The sequence below is a fragment of the Motacilla alba genome, chromosome 3 (assembly GCF_015832195.1).
Source record: "Motacilla alba alba isolate MOTALB_02 chromosome 3, Motacilla_alba_V1.0_pri, whole genome shotgun sequence".
In the NCBI taxonomy this organism is placed as follows: domain Eukaryota; kingdom Metazoa; phylum Chordata; class Aves; order Passeriformes; family Motacillidae; genus Motacilla; species Motacilla alba.
The window spans coordinates 6,235,727-6,251,486 of NC_052018.1; positions in this window are offsets into that span (position 1 = coordinate 6,235,727).

The following is a 15,760-nucleotide window of genomic DNA, read 5'->3' on the forward strand; positions in this document are numbered from 1 at the left end:
TAAGACATTTCATAAAACCACAAGGAAAACATGGGCTACATAGTGAACAATTCATCACCACATGACTCCTCATTACTCAAAATTCTGTTGTCTACATATCTTTATGTTTCAAATATCCCAAATTATTTATTTTTCCCCAATTTTTAGCACCCAGCTGTGGGCACTTTAAAGAAAGTACTTTTGAAGGTGCTGGTCAGTGCTGGTCAAAGGACGAAGTTATCTGAAGGTGCTTCTCTTGCTGTGTCACTCCTGTCCAGTGACACTGATTTTACATAATCTTGTCTTTTTTTTTTTTTTTTTCATTTATGTGAACCTCTCTGTCTAAATTCTGTGGAAATGCTCCCACTCAGTAAACCAAATGAGCACCTCTTCAAGTCTTCAAGCACAAAGTTAAACTCTATCCCAGGTCAACAGACCATGTAACCCTTGACTTCAGTCATGGATTTAAGGACAAGTATGTGCTTATGCATTTTTTCATGGGAGTCAAAGAAACAAAGGATGGGGTCGGAGCTGCATCTGGCCAGCTTTGATCACCTGCAAAACAAAGCTATGGGCTACCTGTGCCCACCCTCTGAGACCAAAACAGTGATCATTTACCACACAGTCATAGAATAAGTGTTTGCATTGGAAAAGACCTCACAGGTCATCAAGTCCCACCACTAACCCAACGCTGCCAAGGCCACCAGTAAACCATGTCCCCAAGTGACACATCTATACAACTTTTAAATACCTCCAAGAATGGTTATTCCACCACTGCCTTGGGCAGCCTGTTCCAATGCTTCACAACCCTTTCTGTGAAGAAAATTTTCCTAATATCCAATCTAAACTGCTCCTGAAACAACTTTCCATTTCCCCTTTTCTTCTTGCTTGTTATTTGGGTGAAGAGGCCAATACCCACCTCCACAATCTCTTTTCACATGGATGTAGAGAGCAAGAAGGTTCCCCCCAAGCCCTCTTTTCTTCAGGCTGAGCTCCCCCAGCTCCCTCAGCTGCTCCTCATCAGACCTGTGCTCCAGACCCTTCCCCAGCTCTGTTCCCTTCTCTGGACATGCTCCAGCCCCTCAGCATCTTTCTTGTCATGAGCTGCCCCAAACTGAACCCAGGATTCAAGGTGTGGTCTCATAGCACCGAGGGACAATCACTTTCCTGGTCCTGCTGGACACATTATTGCTGGGACACAAATGAAGATGTTCACCCAGTCCCCATGCCAGAGAACAGCAAATGAATAAAGCAAGCAGGTGGCAATGACTATCAGCCAAACATAGCCCATTTTGGAGCCCTGGAAGGAACAATTCCTTTCGAGACGCTATTTCCCATAAAAATATAATTTAATTTCCAAATGCTGAATTTCAGTGAGATATTTAACTTTGGTATCCTGGTTAGTAAAGGAAGATTAACTGTTTTGGTGGGGTTTTGCATGTGGATCCAAACCAAAAGTTTTATTTGGAAAATTTTGAATTACATTTTTTTGTGAGAATTTCCTTTGGGCTGAAAAATATTTTTCATCTGGGATACACATTGCTCAGAAGATCCTTTAACTGAGAGACACGCACAGAAGGTGTATGAGCTGTGCATTCAAATTTTTGGGAAGTGATGATAGCATTTAGCTGTTCCCCTGGGAGCTCAAGTCACCTGTGCAGCAAGAGGTTCCTGACCAGGTCTCTGCAGGTGATGAACCACGCTCAGGGAATACATCAGGATAGACAGGATATCCACTCAGGAAGACAGAGTGGATAAAAGGAGGAGAGAAGAAGACCTGTGATGTCCATCCCTTTGGCTGTGTGTTGGTTTGGGCTGGAAACAGTGCTGACAACATGGGGTTGTTTTTGTTATTGCTGGGCAGGGCTTACACAACACCAAGGCCTTTTCTGCTCCTCACCCCATCCCACCAGTGAGGAGACTGGGGGTGCACAAGGAATTGTGAGGAGACACAGCTGGGACAGCTGACCTCAGCTGACCCAAGGGATATCCCAGATCATAAGGTATCCTGTTTCAGAAGAAAGAAGGAAGGGAGGAGGTTTGGAATGACAGCATTTGTCTTCTCAAGTCACTGTTATGTGTGATGGAGACCTGCTTTCCTAGGTGGCTGAGCACCTGCCTGCCCATGGGAAGTGGTTAATGAATTCCTTGGCTTGTTTTGTTTGTGTGCATGGGTTTTGCTATACCAATTAAACTGTCTTTTTCTTAATCCACAAGTTTTCTCACTTTTACCCTTCCGATTCTCTCTCCCACCCCACTGGGGGATTGAGCAAATGCCTGCATGGTGCTCAGTGGCTGGCTGGGAAACCACCACAGGCAGCTGCAGGGGTGATGGCACTGAAGGGATAAGGGTGTCTTGGTTAGTATTATTTATCAATTGCATTATTTAGCAATTAAGGGCTTCTTGGTTAGCATTATTTATCAATTGCATTATTTAGCCCCAGTGCATGGTGGACCTCAACCCTCTGCATGACATGGGAGGTCAAGAGCTAAAATGGAACATGGCACAGGGAGAGGTGGCAAACAGCAGGAAGGAAGAAATGGTAATGAGAGTATCATGTTTATTCAGTGTCTGGTGTCCTACATGTTCCCAGAAATAATGGAGCATTGGAGACTCAGAGAGGGGGGTTCCAGAGCATGGTCTGGCTATTTTTTCCTGTAGGACCAGCAGATGGCAAAAAGGCCCTAAGGAAACATAAATCTTTTTGGCTCCAACTATGTCTTCCTAATCTACTGTCCCTGGGTTTGCCTTGCCACAGCCACCACTTGTTCCTCTCCTCTTCCTTTCTGTGGAGGAGAAAACCCTTCTGTGAGTCAGGAATGGGAAGGGAGTGATTGTCCTGTTCTTCATACAGAGTCTGAAGAGACCAACAATTAACCTGACTCTTTGAGCGATGACTAAACATCTCTGGACAATCCTCTCTTTGCAAATGGAGGCTCCAGTATAAAATCTTCCTTTCATTTGGAATGAAATCTTCATTTCATTTGGATTGCAAATTCATGGGAGTAGCACAAGGACTTTAAGAACTTACTATATTATTTGCATATAGTGTCACATATTTTCAATATTTTAATGGTGTTACTATGATGGGATGCCAGGCTGTGTGGAAAACCTCTTTCAAAGCCTGCTGGCGTTACCTATTGATGATTTGTCACCATCTCTTATGCTTCCCTGGAGTTCTTTCAGAGGAAGGGATTAACCAAATGCTCTGCCATCACCTCCTGACAGAGCCAGGCAAGTTTTCACTGCTCAACCAAACTACTCTGGATAAACACCATCACTGAATTAAGGAGTGCTCAGGCAACCTCTTAACCATGGAGACAGTTGCGGAAGTTGTAGCAAATACCTGGGACAAGGACATTCTCCAGTAGCTCAGTATTTGCTTAGCAAACCAACATCCACGGTGTTGGTCACAGCCCCCAGGGGCTCTGTAGGTAAAACAAAACCAATGTACTGGGCAGAGAGAGGAGTGTTTGTGAAGGAGGATCTCTGCCCTCTGCCCTGCCCAGGGTGCTTGGTGCCACCGAGGTCCCAGCTGGCCACTGTGACTCGTGGCACCGGGAAATGCAGTCCATTTAATTCAGGTTGTGTCTCTCCCAAAAAAGAGAATCGTAAAAGTACATTAAAATGTGATTTGTTGAATGGCGACCAACCTAACAAGCCACCCCAGACAGCTGCTTTCCCCAAGCCTTCCCTTCCTGACAGGCAGCTGGAACTGATAAAGCCATAATTGCCCCTTCCACTTCAGAGAGCATCATGGGGAGGGGTGGAGAGAAAGCAGCCTCTGTTCTACCTGGTGGGCACAGGACTCTCATGCAAAGCAGATCTTTGGTTGAAACTGGTGCAAGGGTGTAAAGAAAACTTGTATTTTAATCAACAAGTATCACAGATATTTATAATACCTGTAAATACTGTGATCCCTCTACTCTTCCCAGCCCTGCTGCTGCTGGTCTGTCAGGTGCTGGTGGAGAGGATGGATCAGTGCTCCATGTTGCTCCTCCATGGCACAGATGAGCAATCAGTGGTTTGGCTGCCACAAGAGCCCTGGAATCAGGCTGGTCTCTTAGGAAACAATGCCATTGTTGCCACTGGAATAAACATCCTGGTGGGCCATTTGTGTTTATCTGGTATTTCCATTCTCTGCTGATTAACCCAGCCAAGTGAGGTCTTCATGTGGTAATTACAGCACAGCTCATTTGTGTGTGTTTTACAATGGTGTTGATATAATCCCACTAGAGCACCCCAAGCATGTGCAAGGAGTTCCCACCAGAAATCCAAATAACGACCCAGCACTGCTGACAGCTTAATAACATGACAAAGTTCAGTCTCACTGGATGTCAGGGACAGGAATGCAGCTCAGGCTGCTCTGACCTGGAGCTTTCAAAATACTGTACAGTTAAGGCTGAGTGTTTGACAAATAACCTTTTCTTTGCCTGCTCAAATCCATCAGACGCTACCAGGTGCCATGGAGAGGCCACATGCCACTGTTAAAATGTTAAATTGAGTGGCACAGCCATCGAAAGCTCTGAGGAGGGACATTTATCTTTATTATTATTGTTATTAATAATGCAGATATTGCTGTGCATTGCATTCCAAGGTATTTTTGCAGCACTAAATCATCCAAACGCCCATCGACGGCCCTGATAAATCACACAATAAACCAAAATTCAATACAGCTGTCAGCCCAGACCCTAAGCAAAATCTCAGCAAGCTTAATTATAAAGTTCAAGCAGAGACTGAGCCTGCTTGCAAGGGGACAAGGGGCAGCCTGGCATTGGGACGAGGAGCAGGCTGGCATTGCCACTCCAGGGGCTCAGGAAAGGCTGCATCAGCCCTCTCCTCCCACTCCACAGCATCCCAGCACTGCCACAAGCAGCAAGGTGGGGATAGCTGCTCATGGCAACACCTCTTTGTTTTCCTCTTTCTGCTCTTTCCACTCTGCTTTACTTCTGATTTATTTTAAGGTATTTCTCTCTCTTTGTATTATTTTTGCTTTTCCTCTTGCTCGTCTTCTTTCCTTTCATCCCTTCCCTCTCCACCATCACTTGCTTTCTGTCTCACCATCCCTGTCTTGCTCTCTCCCTCTTCTTCCCCTCCCGACCCCCCCATCAAAGCAAGGAAACTGTAACCCAAAGGAAGAACAAGAGTTGAACCTGTGCCAACACAATGGGCCAAGAGGCTACATATGGAACCAGCAAATCACAGAGCCATGAAGGATGTTAGTGATTTAAAGTTATGTATATTGAAGTCTGGATCTTAAAATGAATCCATAATAGTAGAGGTAACTAATGGAGAGACTTAACTGACAGCAAGCAGAATTTTTTTCTTTAACATTGTTATGTTCCCACAAACTCCTCTTTTCCTGTCCCCACCCTTCCCCTGTTCCCCTTTCTGATTAGTTCAACATCCACGCTGACAATGAAAAGCTAAAGCTGCTGCTTTTTGAATAAAGATTTTACCCTATACACCATAAATATGAGTGCTGGTTGCAGAGCAAGGCATCCAACTGGCTCCATCTCTCGTGGAGCTCTCCCTGGGGAATCGTGCCAGTGGCAAGGGGTGGGGAATATTCCCAGCAGGGCAGGCAGGCAGCACAACCCTGGCTGTGGTGTGATAAATAACCTTCTGAGGACTTGGGATTCAGCAGAGATGTGGTGCCAAGGCCAGCTGGTCCTGTGGCAGCTCAAATCCCAGCTACACTGATTTTCTGCCACCATTAAGGATGACAAGGGAAAACGCAGAACTAAAATGCTGCTCAAAGGGAAGGATGTCTCTGCACGTGTGTGAATGTATGGGTAGGTGTGCATATGTGTACAAAACATTTTACAAAGCACAACTACAGCAAAACTATTATTGCAAAGTCACTGCAGAGTCAGGAAAGATCAAATACTGCTCATCTGCACCAAATATGCTACATTTCATATGCAAGCTTCATGGTGGCACTGGGACCTGAGGCAACAGCTGAGGGGCAGGAGCTTCTGAGCAGTCACAGCTGCACGTGGAACTGTAACCCAAATACCTGCCTTTACTACTTGGTGGATATATGTACATAAATTTATACATTTTTATATATAAATACATAAATATGTATGTGTATCTTGGCTCAGGCCATCTAGTACCCTCCCAAACTAACCTTTGAAATCAGCTGGAAGCTCATTTGTCCAGGAGGTGTTTCTAACAAGCCATTTGCAGGCAGCTATTCAGTTGAGGAGGGTAAACCAGCTTGGACAGAAGCCAGTTCATGCCAGTTTGTCCCAGAGGTTGGGAGTGATCCCAGCACATCAAGTTTATTGGTACAGCAGTTCCCTGAAATCACAGCACAGTGTGAAAATCACATCTTTAATAGGTGAAACAGAGCATCTGAAGTGAAAACTCATCTCTGAAGTTTTCAGTCTTGGTTCCTCACACTGTGAAACATCATCCTGTGCCCCATGGGGACACAAGAAGTGATCTGGTGAATGTTTGTGAAGCAGTCACAAACAACGCTGCTGCAGAGAGCACATGATACCGTGACTCTTTTAAAGAGTTTCTTAACAGGCTGAGCAATAAGGAATAAAGAAGGCCCAGCACCACTCAGTGCCAAGAAAACAAATTGCATCACCCATTCAGAGCACCGACAGGGCAGGAGCTGTGCAGGATGTGGTGCACGAGCTGATGAAAGCTGGTACCACAACCCATCCACACCAGGAGTTGGATGAGGATTACACGGGTGACCTGAACTCCACCAGGTTCTTCAAAGTCATTCTCTTGGCACCAATAATGTTCTTTAATGTTGTTTTAACAAAGAATTGAGGGAAGGGGCGCTTCTTGCAAAAGTTCTTTCTCACACTTTCCACTGAATGTACTTCTGTCCAACTTTTCCCAAAACCTGTGCTTTTCAGTGCAAGGAAAGCCAGAGAAAACCCCTCTGTTATCTCTGCTCTAAAATTCAGGAGCATAAGGGTTACAAGGCTTACATATACACTAAAGACAACACCCTTTCTTCTTGTTTTTGGCAGTTTAGACTATTCAAACTGCTGCACCTTCTTCCCTATGGCATTAAATTTCCCCTTTGCATTCTGCAATGCTGATTTAGGGGGAAACTCAAAGAGATTAAAGTCCCTGGGGTGTACACACAACACCCAAGAGAGAAGGGTTTTGTTTCCCTCTAGCTGCTGAACAACAGGGCGGGTTGGAAATTGGCCACCAGCCACTGGCATGGCCATGTTGGGCTCTGGGATGGTGGAGGAGCCAGTTCCAGTCCTGCTGAGGAGTGACCAGATTGTGGGTTTTCGTTTTCCTCCAGGCTCCACCAGAGAAAGGCTAGATCCTGTCAGCAGTGGCTGAATATTGGCCAGATTGTGGGGCATGTGGGTATAGCCTATATTTATTTTTTTTAAGTATATATTTGTTTGATGTTTTGCAAGCATCTGCTTAAGATTTCTGTGCTTATCTAACGGGAGGAAAGAGGCCATTCTTCCCAAAGCCAATTCAGTGCAAGAAAATGTCATAACACTGCTGGGCCCCTTCGTTTCATCCTTCGCCAGAGGGACTCCATAGTTCCTCTGCTGCTCCTTGGAAAGCCAAGAAGCTAAGGCTGGCAATTAAAGGCATCTGCTGGGCTCATGAAAGGAAAGGCATGCATGAGAAATGAAGGATGGATGACACCTGAAATGTCTAAACTCTTGCCTGGCACAGACTGGACTGATTGCAGCATGTCGAGCAGGACGTGTGGAGTGTTACGTCAGGTAGTCAGATAAAAAAGAAAACCCAAACTTAAACCCTCCTTGACAAAGCTTCCCCCCACCCCATCGCTGAAGGAAGAGGTGCCAGTAGCTCTGTGGAGCCCATCAAGGGCACTATTTTTTACCTAGCAAGCAGGGAGAGACAGCAGCACAAATCCCCGTCAGAGAGAGCGATTATCTGGGTAGAAGTGAATTTTCAGAGACTGAATGACCAAAAAAATGACCAGCAGCAGTGAGACATTGCTGTGGAAAGGGGAAAGGTTTGGCTTTGCTCAGAGCAAATGCATAAGGAATGATAAAATAAAGACAGGAAAAGTCATAAGTGATCCAGGTTGTTACTCACCCCATTTTTCATCATTCAGATCCGCAATCACAATCACTTATGCACAGAAACCACTTATTTTACACAGTGCCTAATGGATCTGATGCACTCAGTTTTACTACTGTCAAACATCACCCAGACCAGTGTCCAGAGAGCCTGAGACCTGTGTTAGGTTTGTTTGTACAATGTGAGGGGGCAGGGCTATAGGGAATAATTTTTTATTAAATAAACTACAAAACCACCAGTGTCAAACAATTTTTTGTGTATGGTCAGACCTCGAGGGTTGGGGCTCCTGACCTCAGTAGGTCAAACCTCAAGGGTTGGGGCTCCTGGCAGCCCTGTGTGAATTATTCAGTACTGACCAGTGTCAGAGATACTCGTCAGGATGGAGTTGTCTCCTATCTGTGGCTCTGGCACGACAGTGACAGGATGGAGCTGTGCAAGGTGTATTTTTACAGCAGTGTCCCCATCAGCCACAGCAGCGCACAGCAACCCTTGGCAGCCGAGTGACTGAAGAGCAAAGCTGAACTTCCATTTAGGACTGCCTACAAATTAAGCGGAAAAAAAGTATTCATTAATACTTTGATAAGTCTGATGTCAAGTTTTTCAGATTCCCTGGTTTTCTTTCATGCTTTCATGACTGGAGAGAAAGGGAAAGATCACATCTGCTATGAAGGTGCACCTGGGTGTTTGCACATTTAGGGCTGAGTCCAAAAGCAGTCAACCAAGGCCCTGGATTTCTACAGTGCTGGACAAGTGAAATGGTATTTCAGCACTAGTTTGAGCAGAAACATTAGGCTGGCACTTACCACCTTAGGTCTGGAGAATTTGAAACAGATGCCCATTTTTATATCACACACAACAGCAAAAGAGATGTGGTACCAGAGCAATGCAGGACTAGAGAGATGTGACCCATTGGGTAAAATGTTTGGGACAGAAGAGAAGTTGATACATAAATTCAGAGAAATTCTGCTTGTTCCTCTCCCGCTGCAGCTGTTGGATGATGAACTCTTCTTGTTTCAGATGGAATGTGATTCCCTGTCATTTGCTATGAGAGGGATTCTGAGCTTCTGTATCTAAAGCACCTCTGGAACTGGTTTGCTTTGGGGAAGCTAAATTCAAAATTCTGTGCTGGAATTTAATTTACAGTACTTCACATTTGTGTATTGTAATCCCAGAAAGGACATCCTGAAGCCAAGGCACCCAGCCCTCCTGTGGCTGTGTCTAATCTCTCACAGCAGAAACAATGTAAGAAATGAGGCAAATGGAAACCTACTTCCTCATGGACTTTCTCTCAGCCCTGGTATTTTGGGACTTCTTGGCTTGGATATTGCTTCCAAAGTTTCGTGTTTAACAACACATATGCATCTATTCTTCAGGAAGTTGAAACCCGTACTCATTTTGATCTGCACGGCATCATCCAGTAAAGGGCTCCAAAGTTTAATTACACACTGTGCAAAAAGGCTTTTCTTTCTGATTGCTTTAAACTTGCTGCTTGATTATCTCATTAGGAACACATAATCTCTGCTATGAGAAATAGTGAATGGTCACACCCCATTTCACCCCCCCATTATTTTATAGATGTATATTATAACCCCACCAGTTCTCATATCCCAATCTTAGAGTAAGGTATGACTGTAGCAGTATTCAAGCTCTGAGCACACATTTGGACTTTTGTAGGCAAAGAAAAGTGGCCTGTTTGAAAAAAAAAAAATTAACAAAATTAAACAAAGTTCCAGAATAACCCAATGAGAAAATAAACCACTTTTATTCAAATTATAAGGTGTTAATCACTCTTAGATATAATTATAAACAGCTCCAATTCAGGAAGGTGGGTTTCTTCATTTAACACATACTCATTTGAAGGATTACAAAAGAAGTATTTGCTTATATATTCAAAAGCTTAAAATGAAACAATGAGCAGATACTTTTTTGTGTTTAAAAATTGAATTTAACTCTTTCTTCAATAATAAAATATACTACCTATTATACAAAAAGGACAGTATTTTATTCACAGTTGACAGAGTCTCACAATCATAATATTAAACGTGAACTGCAATGACATTTTAATTATATTTTTCTTATTTTACAGATTATGAGGGTTAGAGCAGCACACAAAGGCCCTAATCCGGGTCCTGTCATGTGAAGAGCTGCACATACAGAGAACAAATACAGAGTTCCTACACGAAGAGGTTGCACTCTAATCTAAAATTGCACATTAAGAGAGGATGTTCCTTGACTGAAAAACACAAGTTCACAAAGGGATCCTGGCTTGCTTTCTTATCTGATGGAGACCTTTAAATACAGTTACTTTTCACTGTCAGACACTATAAAATAGATGTTTACAAATAACTTTCTTTTGAAACTTACCAGGTCTGAGTTTAAAGGTAGTTCCTGATTTCTCCACGAATTTCAGATCTTGCTTTTAGCCCAATACTTCAGATGGGAGCCCTGAAGCCATTAGCCATTTCTGTGATTACTGACATTTTGGAGGAGAAAATCCAGTCATGTGAACTCAGGTCTTGACCAGCAGCTAAAAATTTAAGTGTCCTTTGAAATGAGCTCTTTTTTGCCTGTATGATGCCCTGAAGAGGTATCATGTCTGATCATCATGTCGTGCTTCACTGCCCAAATTTTGCCTTTCAGTATCAGGGCAGGTCTAAGCAACTGTGGGTCCACTGGGGCACAGGTTGCTCACACACTGATAGGAAACTTGTCCCCATATCTATTAAGACTTCCAGACTGGTTCCTGCTATCCTCTCTCAGTGGACTCCCCTTCCTCTCTTTCAACCTCAGACCTCCTCAAAGTAACCAGAATTGTGCTCCAAATGAGTCAGGATTTGAAAACTAGTAGGTTTTGGAGGGGAAAAGAGCACCTCTGCTCACCCCCAAATCCTACTATGCAACTTGGTTTTGATCTTCAGGCTTTAGAACTGAAAATGGGCTACAAAAAGAAATCTATTGATAACAAAATCATATTTTTCTAGGAAATACATGGCAGGACCCTTCATTAAAAAAAAAAAAAAAATAGAAAGGACAAAAGGGAGCAAAGGGGGGTTACCATCATAGCTCTGAGAGTTTGCACAGATGAGGACCTGTTCTCCAGGAACCAAACTAAGCAGCTATGGGGAATTTGTTCATTGCCTCTGAAAACACAGTCAGGAGTAAAAACTGTCAGGTTTGCACCAGGAAAGAGGGTTGGGTTGGGGAGTGGGGTTTTTCATCTCAAATTCTTACAGTCAATAATGCCCAGCAATTTCCATCACTAAACAACACAACATACTCCTGGTTTCTTTGAAACACAAGGCTTAGAAATGCAACAGCATTGGAAATGAGAAGTGAGGCAGCAGTGGGGCAGCTCGGTGCACTTAAGGGAACATTTTTAAGCCATTTAGCAGGAGTTTATTGCTCCAGCACTGGAGGCTTTGAGCATTCAAGCACGACAGGGTGTGCATTGTTGTGCCAGAACTGCCCGCCCTGGGTGTGTGTGGTGTGGGGCAAGGGGCCAAGGGCTGTGTTTAAATGCACCCGCACGAGAAATGCGATTTAGGCAGAACAAAGCACACTCCTGTTGTGCCTCCCCGTGATTATAAAATAGATCTGTGTCATTATAAATAGAAAATGACTGGTGACAAAGATGCTGCTTTGACTCACTTCTGAGGCCAAGCTCCTTCGCTGCGGTTCCTGATGTCAGACCAATTTAGCGGCTGCGCTGCAGGCGAATGTGTCTGGTTTGGGGTTAGCCAGTCCACATCTCATGATGGCTTAATCTCATTTCAAAACAGCAGGGGATTCACTGGGGTCCTTTGCAAGCATCACTCCCTCACCCAAGGACGGCTCTGAATGCCTTCAAAACACGCCGTGCCCACTGCAAGGCTCGGATTGCTAAATTCCAAATTACCTTGCCCTCCAAGGGACTGCCAAACTTTCGGGATCTGTGAAGTTGAGATCCTGCTTCCACACAACTAATGGTGTGGTTCTTGTTTATTCCAGTGGGAACCAAATCAAAGACACAGAAATAATAGCGCTGTTTCAAAAGTGTAAGTTTTCCTCCTTATGCCACTTTCCATCCCAACAAACTTCACAGCATTATTAAATAAAAAAAATGCAGATAAATACTCTGAATATATATATATATATATATATGCATACATGTAGATGTATTTTTTATGTTGTACAATAGGTAATTAAAAAAACCTAAAAAACCAAACACAACACCCCAAAAACCCAAACCAGAAACTAGAACTGAAGCCTCTATTGCAGTATCTGGAATATTCTGTTCATTTACTCCTAAGCATGCTCCTTAAAAAACCTGCAATCTTTCTGCTTCAATAATTTAATCAGAATCCCACTTACATTTGTATTTTATACCACAGTTTATTCCCAAAACTGGAGATAACCTCTCATTTCCTGAAAGCTCTTAAAAACTTTCTTAATGAAAGAGTAGAGAAATCTGCTGGTTGCAAATTCTACTTACTTATTGCTAACTTCCAAACTAAAGTAGTTAATTTAATGAAGGAGGGGAAAAAAAAAAAAGGAGCGAAAAAGACTAATTTGGTGCCCGCAGCCATTTCCCAAATTCTTCAGAGTTTATGGACCTAGAGGGACAGGGAAAGAGCAACTTCTCAGCAGTGCAGCAGAATAGGCCAAACTGACCCTGTGAAACCCAAGCAATTCTGGGAATTAAAGGATGTTCACTCCTGTTATGGTTCTACACTGCAAACTGCTTTTAGGGCTCCCAGTAGTACCCATTAGCAATAGCCAAGCTTTTCTGTTTTAATTTAATTTAATTTAATTTCCACCAACAAATTCCACCCTGTGGTGAGAATTGACAGTATCATGTTGAGAACCATTAAAGCATATTTGGATTGTTTTTACTCCATGTATACATAAAAAAAAAATCCCCCACCCTTCCTAGTTTTCTTTAGAGAAGCCACTTCATAATAAGAGTGAGGCAGACACAGTGGAGGCATCGTTGTGCTGTGGGATACCACCACAGGGAGTGTGGATGGAGATATGGCAGAACATCTTGGCATTACACTGCCAGCATAGCCTGGGCCCTGCTCCACTCTGAACCCCCCACGGGACCAGAGCAGAGCCTGGCAGCACTGCTCATGTCCCTGCAGTTACCACCTGGTGTCCTTCTTCTGCACTAGGAACCTTCATACCACTCTGCCTCCTCTTCTTCCTGAGTGTTTTCTGTTCTCTCTGCACTCCAAACATCTTCATGCTTATGCCAACCTTTGGCTTTACTGGGAATTCCTATTGGGAATTCCCCCACTGGGAATTCTGCCACCAGATTTCAAAGGGGAGAGAATAATAATGCCCTTCATTAATATAAGCTTTTCTGTCATGGCTTTAAGGTCCCTCTCCAGGCAGGCAGGCAGGCAGGCAAGCAAGCACATGTTTAACATTAAACACATCAACAGTCCCTACTCGCATGCTGCAAGCTAGAAATGCTCATTAGTGCTGGATCATGGCTCCAGCTGAGCTCTAACACTTCAGCCAGGAAGGCAGGCTGGAGGAAAGGTGGCCCTCAAACCTTTCATCATGGCTGCACCATCACTGGTGGAGCAGTTTTGGCTCCTCCAGGGGGTGGTGGGTCCCCTTGGCAGCAGAGGCACGACCCGCTGAGCTGTGACAATGCCACCATTCAGAGCTGCTTAGCTGATGAGCACAGCTCAAATACACCACATTCAAACACATCCTTGGCAGTGTTTTCAGGGTTAGCATCCCTCCAGTGAATGGTGAAAGGGGAATGAGCTGGGGCAACAGGGGAATAAGATGATTGCTGTGGTCTCTGAGAGGCTGCTGAGTCCTGCGTGGGGAATGCCTAAGGGGTTACATGGGATTCTTCAGGCTTTTAGGTCATGTGTTACAAAATGGACATATCAAGCTTTGGAAAACAGAACTGGATGGGGCTTCTGGGCTTTTCTGGGGCTGAGTGTTGTTTGGAATGTGGGACAAGGAAATAAAGCAGCTTAACGCTCTCTGCTTTCCCTGCATGTGAGCTGGAAGGGGAGAAAAGGGACCAGGGCTCCTCTTTTCACTGCTGAGCACTGAGTGGGCTGTCCTAGCTCAGTGTCCAAGCCAGCACAGCCCTCCTGAAAGGAGGAAATGGGAAATCTGTGACTCAGAGGGAACATGTCTACTACCTGAGAGAAACCCCCAGGCAAAGCCACCTTCAACATGCTGCCTTACTCATGTCTGTGCTGAAATTCAAACTCCAGATTAAACAGTTACTTAACTCTTGGTTAAAGGATCCCAGATGAAAAGACAATTTAAAAAAAAAAATTAATGCTGTTTTCTCCAAAAAAAAGCTCATTACCTACTTCCACTTCTCAACAAGTATAAACCTCACAGCTTTCCTGCCTCCTCTGGAATTACTAAGTTTTTGCAGACATCAAAATTAATGGAGAGATGAAAGATTCAGCAGAAAGGCAAAATCTTACTGGAAAAATAGTTCTGTATATAAAAAACAATTCAAGAGTAATGAATACATTTAGAAAAGTAATAAACAAAGACAAATTTCCTGATGCTTAGAAGAATATACATGAAGGAGGACACAAGACCTAGGGGTTATTTTTTTCTTTAAAAAACCAATTCCTTTTTTTTTTAAAATAATGCTTCCATGTGCTCCTGGTTTTACAGGAGCGTGATTTCCACTGGCTAAATTTTTGTAATACTTTCAACTCAGCTTATTAGCCAAACTCAGGTGATGCAGACAGGGGGCTTCATCCCACCAGATGGAAGGGCTTCACTAAAACATAGTTTCCCCAAAGGCCATCCATGACAATCCTGCTACTTATCACTGAGGAAATGGTTATGGCTAACTTGGAGCTGAATTTGAGCACAGACAAGAGAGGGAGAAAGGTGTTTAGGGGTCAAAATAAAATAGATATATATTTAAAATAAATAGTATGTGCAATTCATCTGAACTTTCTCGTAGGAAACAAAGTTGTCTATTTTCTTTGTGCTATACACTTTCATTTGCCCTGGCAACGGCTTTTCAGCTGATGCAACCAGAGGAGTAACCAGTAGTTCTATATTCCACACTAGACCTGATAAAGCAGTATCATTATGTGATTTCTATAGGAAAAGATGTTTCTTAGAAGCCCTGGTTTAAATAGACTTTAAAGAGATACTCTTTGGTCCTACCTGTGCTGCAAAATGACCTCTTGGCAATTCAAACAGTTCTAACAGAGAATAAGGGTAACTAATCTATGGGATCCTCAAGAACTCCCATACCACTGCTAATAGAAGAAAAATCAATATTCCTTCCAGTATGAATGGAGTGTTGGATTGACTGAGCAGGGAGCTTTGAAATAAATATCTAAGAAATGTTTGGATGAAATGGACATCTTCACAGACATTTGGTCTGCATTTCTGAAATGTAGATGATTAAATCCACATTGTTGGCTTCTTCCCTCTCTGCACTATGTCTTTCTTTACATCTTACAAAAAATTTATGAACAAAGTTATTGTAAATCTGCAATGTCTGTCTTGTCACTTAGATTCTTTTCAGAAATGCTGCCTTGCCAGTGTAGATATACAATCCTGTATGATTAATATTTATTACTTATAATTCTAAATACAATGGAAGGTCACCAAAAATACTCTGCCTAAAAGAGTCTGGAGCCCTTTACAATCTCGTTGGTGATGGATCCTGAGCCTTGAGAACTGAGCTCAAAATCTTAGCAAAACACTTTTTGATGCAGGATTTCCAGTATTTCC